This window comes from Geotrypetes seraphini, chromosome 7 (assembly GCF_902459505.1).
Source record: "Geotrypetes seraphini chromosome 7, aGeoSer1.1, whole genome shotgun sequence".
Classification (NCBI taxonomy): Eukaryota; Metazoa; Chordata; class Amphibia; order Gymnophiona; family Dermophiidae; genus Geotrypetes; species Geotrypetes seraphini.
The window spans coordinates 46370961-46378752 of NC_047090.1; the positions used below are offsets into that span (position 1 = coordinate 46370961).

Sequence of the window (7792 nt, forward strand, 5' to 3'; positions counted from 1 at the left end):
CCTGGTTTTCACTGAAGCTATTTTTAAACTGGCATTCATTTTCATGAAGGAAACAAATAGATGCAGTTGTCTCACACTTATCAAACTATTGAGTGCTGAAATCAGACTTTTCATATGATTCACTGTTATGAATATTGCTAGGAAAATCATGAAGTCAAGGTCAGAGGGTTAGAGAAAGCCCAGAAGACAGCCAATGTCTCAGCATGTTCCCCAGACACCGAGCTTGTTAGAATCCTTTTCTTTAGAGCCCTTTTACAAAGCTGTGGCAAAATGTGTCCTTAGCATATCCTTTCCCATGTGTTAAGACCATTTTGATGGCAGCTGGAATATGACCAAGTTTCTATTTTCCGATTTAATGGCCATGCCAAAATATTACTGTCGTAATAGAAACACTACCAGAGTGAGATAATTCCAATCCACACTGCAAAAACTCCACAGGAGGAGGAGTAAAAAGCCTAGATTTTACTGAGAGAAATAAACCCAATTTGCTTCCAAACTGCCTTAAACATAATCATTGGTATAAAGGTGGTAAATCTTTCACAGTTTAATTTGGAACAATTTATAATCAACTTGAATATTTGTGTCCCGAATGTAGAACTCTATATTATACCCTTGCTTGGGTTTTTAAGAAAGTGGGCAAAAAGATGGCAGATGAGCTTCAATGTAGAGAAATGTAAAGTCTTGCACATAGGGAAAGGGCACCCAATGTACAGCTATACGATGGGAGGGAGGGTACTGGGTTCCGCAACCTAGAAAAGGACTTGGGGGTATTGGTGTATACTACGATGAAGCCAGCAGCACAATGTGCAGCGGCCTCAAAAAAGGTGAACAGAATGTTGGGCATTATCAAAAAAGGTATCACTACCAGAACGAAAGAAGTTATCCTGCTGCTGTATTGAGCGATGGTGCGCCCGCATCTGGAGTACTGCGTCCAATACTGGTCGCCGCACTTTAAGAAGGATGTGGCGATGCTCGAGAGGGTCCAGAGAAGAGCAACAAAGATGATTAAGGGCATGGAAAACCTTGCATATACCGAAAGGCTAGAGAAGCTGGGGCTCTTTACCCTGGAAAAGCGGAGACTTAGAGGGGACATGATAGAGACTTATAAAATCATGAAAGGCATGGAGAAGGTGGAGAGGGACAGATTCTTCAGGCTAGCGGGGACATCAAAAACAAGAGGGCATTCAGAAAAACTGAAAGGAGACAGATTCAAGACGAATGCTAGGAAGTACTTCTTCACTCAGAGGGTGGTGGACACCTGGAATGCGCTTCCAGGAGAGGTGATAGGACAGAGTACAATAATGGGTTTCAAAAAGGGCCTGGATGACTTCCTGAAGGAGAAAGGGATTACAGGGTATAGATAGAGGGTTACTATACAGGGTACTTCAGGATTAGAGCACAAACAATGTAGGTGGTGGGAACTTAAAGGTCAAGGACCTGGGGGGCCACCGTGGAAGCAGACTGCTGGGCACGATGGACCCCTGGACTGACCCGGCAGAGGCAATGCTTATGTTCTTATGTTCTCAGCCTCGCCACTCCACCGCTATAATTAATTTTGACAGCGGGAAGAATTACGTGGTCCTCATCACCAGCTTCCAATCTCATCTGTTTGTTTTGTATTTAAATATTCTTTAATATTATTCTTAAGTTCTAATGAAACTCCATTCTAACCATTATGTATTGTTTAAGCCACTTATGCTAACATGACTCGGGAGAGACGACTCGACATGTTTCGCACTCCCGTGCTTTATCAAGGGTTTCCCTATAAAATAGAAGGAAAACGTTTCAGTTATCTTGTAAAACATTAACCTTCCACATTAAATAAACCTTCCATATTATTTAACAACCTTAACCTTAAATTAATTCTTACCGAGAGTGTCACTGTCATCCGACACTGCATAGTATTTAGAAGAGAAAGATGGGTCATGGCGTTTCACCTTGGGAATTAAATGCTCAATACCATTAAAAATTACCACCCCCCTACTTCCAGGGCCGCCATCTGGGCAGTACTACCAGTCCTGCATTCAGGGGCCCGGAGCTGACAGGGGGCTCGGGCTAGTAGCGTACCTAGGGGGGGGCGAGGTGGTGCGCCCCGGGTGCACGCCCCAAGGGGGTGCATAGGAGAGAGAGCTGAACGGGGACGATGGGGGACCCGCGGGGTTAAATATAACTCGAGCCGCGAGGCTTGTCTTCTACTCCGACTGCCCTGCCGCTCACACAGCCGATCGGAAGTCTTCCCCGACGTCAGCGCTGACGACAGAGGGAGGGCTTAAGCAAAGCCCGCCCTCCGACGTCAGCGCTGAAGTCGGGGAAGACTTCTGGTCGGCTATGTGTGCGCGGCGGGACAGGCAGGAAATAGAAGACAAGCCTACGCGGCTCGAGCTACATTTTGCTGAGAAAGTTGCTAAGATGGGCTGGAAGGCAAACGGGGAACACAAAAGGGGGAGGGAGTGCGTTTTGGACACAAGGCATGAACTTGGGAGAGAGGAAGGGAGGGAAAGAGATGCTGAGGTGGGGGAGGGAATGGGTTTTTGGACACAGAAGGCATGGACTTGGGAGAGAGGAAGGGAGGGAAAGAGATGCTGAGGTGGGGGAGGGAATGGGTTTTTGGACACAGAAGGCATGGACTTGGGAGAGAGGAAGGGAGGGAAAGAGATGCTGAGGTGGGGGAGGGAATGGGTTTTTGGACACAGAAGGCATGGACTTGGGAGAGAGGAAGGGAGGGAAAGAGATGCTGAGGTGGGGAGGGAATGGGTTTTTGGACACAGAAGGCAAGGACTTGGGAGAGAGGAAGGGAGGGAAAGAGATGGTTGTGTACATGGGGAATAGAAGAAAGGAGAATTTTTGGTCATAGGGAGGGAGTGAGGTACAGACAGTGGCATACCAAGGTGGGGGTGGTCTGTCCCGGGTTTACGCCCCAAGGGGGTGCACAGCTGGCCACCCTCCAGTGTTCTCCTTAGGCTGGCAAACTGCGTCTCTTTAGCCACTTGAGTGCCACCGCCGCCATTGGGAACAGGCCGGTGCCAAGTTCTCCCTGCTTTTCCCTGTGGGGCCGACCAACTCTCGCCACCCGCGTCAATTCTGACGTCGGAGAGGACGTTCTGGGCCAGCCAATTGCTGCCTGGCTGGCCCAGAACGTCCTCTCCGACGTTAGAATTGACGTCGAGTGGCGAGAGTTGGTCAGCCCCGCAGGGAAGAGAAGTAGGGCGAACTCGGCGCCGGCCTGTTCCCGATAGCGGCAGTGGCAGCCTATTCCCCAGTGGCGGTGGCAGCATTTTCCCAATGGTGGTGGCATAGGGGAGGGCAAGGAGAAAGAAAGAAAGGGGGGGATAGGGAAACAGAAAAAAAAAAGGGGGGCTGGGTGAAACAAAGAAAAATGGGGCACGGAGAGAGAGAGAAAGACAGACCTACAGAATGAAAGGGGGTATGGAGAGAGAGAAAAAGAAAGAAGGGGGCAGGGTGAAACAAAGAAAAAGTTTGGGGAGGGAATGAGGTCTGGAGGAGAGGAAGCATACAGGAGGCTGAAAGAAGGGTAGAAATATTGGATGCACAGTCAGAAGAATAAAGTGCAACCAGAGACTGATGAAATTACCAAAGGTAGGAAAATGATTTTATTTTAAATTTAGTGATCAAAATGTGTCCGTTTTGAGAATTTATATATGCTGTCTATATTTTGCACTATGGCCCCCTTTTACTAAACCGCAATAGCGGTTTTTAGCGCAGGGAGCCTATGAGCTTCAAGAGCAGCGTGGGGCATTCAGTGCAGGTCCCTGTGCTAAAAACCGCTATCGCGGTTTAGTAAAAAGGGAGGGGGGATATTTTTCTATTTTTGTATAGTTGTTACTGAGGTGACATTGCATAAAGTCATCTGTCTTGACCTCTTTGAAAACCTGCGGAATATAAATGATAATTAACATTTTCTCTGTGTACAGCGTGCTTTGTGTTTTTAAAATTTTATTGTTGGTAGATCATTTTGACTTGGCCACAAAGGTAAGGGGGAGGGAGGGAGGGGAGCTGCTTAAAGAGTCTACCTTGACGTGGCTGCAGGCTTACAAATCTTTTGGTCAAAGAGTGCGGCGACAGAGAAAAGTATGTGTGTATTCGGCCCATGGAAGAAGGGGGGGAAGGGGTGCGTGGGGGGCCCAATAGAATTGCTCAGTAAAGGGCTCAGAAATTTCTGATGGCGGCCCTGCCTACTTCCTATTGGATAAGTGGCTTAAACAATACATAATGGCTAGAATGGAGTTTTATTAGAACTTAAGAATAATAATAAAGAATATTTAAATACAAAACAAACAGATGAGATTGGAAGCCAATGATGAGAACCACGTAATTCTTCCCGGTGTCAAAATTAATTATAGTGGTGGAGTGGCGGGGCTGAAGCCTCCAAAATATTTTCACTTGCAGTGGAGAAGAGGTTAATCACAATCTGTAGCATAGGTGTATTAAAACTTTTCTGATATATCGCAGCTTACCAGGACTCCGTTACAGCCTCAAATCGCTGAAGAACACCGTCGGGTCACCACAGGCTGCTGAGTTCCCTCTAACAAACCCAATAAGAATTCTTGTTTCGTTGGTCTATCCGGCTGCTTCAGGAGAATAGTTAGCATGTGAACTCTTACCACCACGTTTTGTAGGCCAGTGTATCGCAAACCGTGTGCCGCAGCACACTAGAGTGCCTCGTGAGATTCCAGATGCGTCGCCAGATGCCAGGGAGGAGGAGAGGCGCCAGCGCTGGCTGACTGCCTCAAGGATGTACTTCTTACAGCGAGAGGCACATCCTGTAGGAAGTCAGCCTGCGTCGGCGCCTCTCCTCCTCTCTGTGCCTTTTCTTTTTCAGCACACCCCCCCCTCACTGGCATTTCAGGGCCCCATCCGGAAGGCCTCCGTGCGTGCGCAGACATCGATGTGATGACATCGTGCATGTGAATGACATCATCACATTGACATCCATGCACTTTTGGATGCCTTTGAACCGCAGCCCCCAATTTAGAGTGCCGCTGGCTCACAAAGTTTGAGACTCTCAGACTACACTCTCGACCTGGTTCACAGCACAGTGACCATATAAACATAGACAACCAAGGGAACCGCAGAGAAGATACTAGATGTTGCTGAGAACACTGGAAGTTGAAATCAAAAACGGAAAACCCTGAGCCTGCACCCCAAAACACTTCTTCCCTGAAAATTATCATGAGGTAAGAAAAAGCCTCATATCCCCCCCTCTACCAAACCAATAGTTCAGGTGTCTGAGGAGCCACCATATTGAATCTTGGAGCCACATTGAAAGATTGATCACTTCCACATCCTGAGGCAGCTTACAATTAGCGAAATGCTGCCCATCGTCGATGTGTGGTGTGCTTTTGTTTTCCATCTTGGTAGGGATTTGCTCCTAATGTTGCTGCGAGCACTGGTAGTTTACCTAACCTTATGGGGCTTTGAATGTTAAACGGACACTTACTCACTTGCATTGCACAAAGCTTTTTCATATAATGAAATATTATTTGAGGAGGTTTTTGATGCCAATGACTTGAATGTAGCCTCCATTTATTTATTCACAACCTGAACTATTGGTTTGGTGGAGGGGGGATCTGAGGCTTTTTCCTACCTCATGATAATTTTCAGGGAAGAAGTGTTTTGGGGTGCAGGCTGAGGGTTGTCCGTTTTTGATTTCAACTTCCAGTGTTCTCAGCAACATCTAGTGTCTTCTCTGCGGTTCCCTTGGTTGTTTATGTTTATATGGTCACTGTGCTGTGAACCAGGTGGAGAGTGTAGTCTGAGAGTATATTTGGTTATTCGAGTGGGCTTGTGTTGTATTAGCTCACAAAGTTTGAGAGACATTGTTGTAGATGCTAAGGGCTCATGCATTAAACCTGAGCTAATCAGTGCACAACAATGCTGATATAGTAACATAGTAAAGACAGCAGATAAAAACCTGAATGGTCCATCTAGTCTGACCATTAGTTACTTTATAAATTCAAGATTAAATTGTCTTTTTGATTTGATATTTCTGGGTTCCAACTACTGGAGTTGCTGTTGAAGCTCACTCCAACCTATCCAACCATCTCATTGTTTGTGGGATAAATACCATAAAGTCTGCCCACCAACGTTCTCATGTTGCAAGTTACTAGAGTTTCCATTGATGCCGTCCCTAGCCCACCCTACACCAAATCACCATATACGGGACACAAACCATGTAAGTCTGCCCAGTACCGGCTTCAGTTCTGTAGTTTATACCATTCATTTTCTAATTGGCGATCCTCTGTGTTTATCCCATGCGTTTTGAATTCCATCACTTTTCCTTTCCACCACTTCCTTCAGGACTCCATTCCATGCATCGAATACCCTCTCTGTGAGAAAGAATTTTCTAACATTACTCCTAAGTCTATTTCATCACAAGCCAGGAGAGGAGACAGAGGAAAGAAACAGCAGGGGAGAGAAACAGCAGGGGAGAGAAGGCAGGAGAGAAACAACCGGTGAGAGAAGGCAGGAGAGAGTGAGGGGCAGCAGCGAGAATTATCTCCTCCCACCCCCGTCATCCACCAGAGCTCACTCTTATAAGGGGAGGGGCCAACAGCGCTCAGGTAGAGGCTTGTGAACGAAGCTAGGAGAGGAGACAGAGAAGAGAGAAGGCAAGAGAGAAACAACAGGGGAGAGAAGGCAGGAGAGAGCGAGAGGCAGTGTCTCTGCCCATCCACCCCTGACATCATCCACCGGAGCTCTCCCTTAAAAGGGGAGGGGCCAGCAGTGCTCAGGTAGAGGCTTGTGAACAAGCCAGGAGAGGAGACAAAGGAGAGAAACAACAGGGGAGAGAAGGCAGGAGAGAGTGAGGGGCAGCGGAGAGAGTTAGCTCCGCCCACCCCCATCATCCACTGGAGCTCTCCCTTAAAATAGGAGGGGCCAACGGCGCTCAGCTGTTCGGCGCACGTCAACGGCGAGCATTTGCGAAAGGCCTTAAGAAGGGCTGAGTCACTGCAAAGGAGAGCAGAGTGCAAACACAGCAGACACAGAGGAAAACCGCAGCAGTCGCAGAGGACAGCCACAGCAGACGGGCAAGCGGGCAGCAATGGAAGCAGCAGACAGAAGCCAGGAAGTTCAGCTACCCAAATTTCTGCACCGTCTGTCATATGTATGACTACCTCCCCTCTGGGAGGCGGTCTTATGTATGCACTCGATGCGGGAAACTGGAGAACCTGAAGAAACAAGTCAGACTCCTGGAGGGCAAAATACTGGAACTGGAAGCACTTCGAGCAGTGGAGGAAAAGACAGGGATGCAGAGAACGTCAAGACAGAGGAAACCATTGAGGAAGAAGTCCGGGAGTTAGAGAAGTTCATCAAGGAGACATACAGAAAGGCCATGGAAAATCACCAGCAACAGTGGAACTGCGAGATACACCTACAGAGAGTGAGGACCATCTGGAGGACAACCACAAGGAAGAAATGAGTGACACAGCAGCGAGATCTGGAAACAGCAGAGGGAACCCACAAGAAGATGAGTCTGGTGCAAGCCAATGCCAGGATGAGGGAAGGTGGAAGTGCACACAGGACACGGACCTACGGCTGGTGAGATGGACATACACCAGGGACATGGACCTGCGGCTAGAGAAGCAAGAGAAGATAGAGAGGACAGTAATCGTCGTGGGGGACTCCATCATCAGACAAGTCGACAGCCGCATAGCGGGAGGAAGACAGGATCGGCTGGTGACATCTTGTAACCCTATGTTAACCCTGGTGTTAATTGCATGGTAATGCTGGTGGTAGTTCTGTGCATCAACCCCTCAGTCTTACAGCACCC

At 47.9% G+C, this 7792-nt stretch overlaps 1 protein-coding gene across 1 annotated transcript in view; it reads right to left on the minus strand.

The window, feature by feature from the left end:
• The window catches only part of CACNA2D4 (calcium voltage-gated channel auxiliary subunit alpha2delta 4), a 577533-nt gene extending 575508 nt beyond the window's left edge, over window positions 1-2025 (minus strand). Inside the window, exon 1 of the mRNA XM_033951433.1 lies at window positions 1871-2025. The gene's annotated coding sequence lies outside the window, so the exon portion shown is untranslated. The remainder of the gene's footprint in view (window positions 1-1870) is intronic.
• Window positions 2026-7792: the final 5767 nt, after the last annotated feature.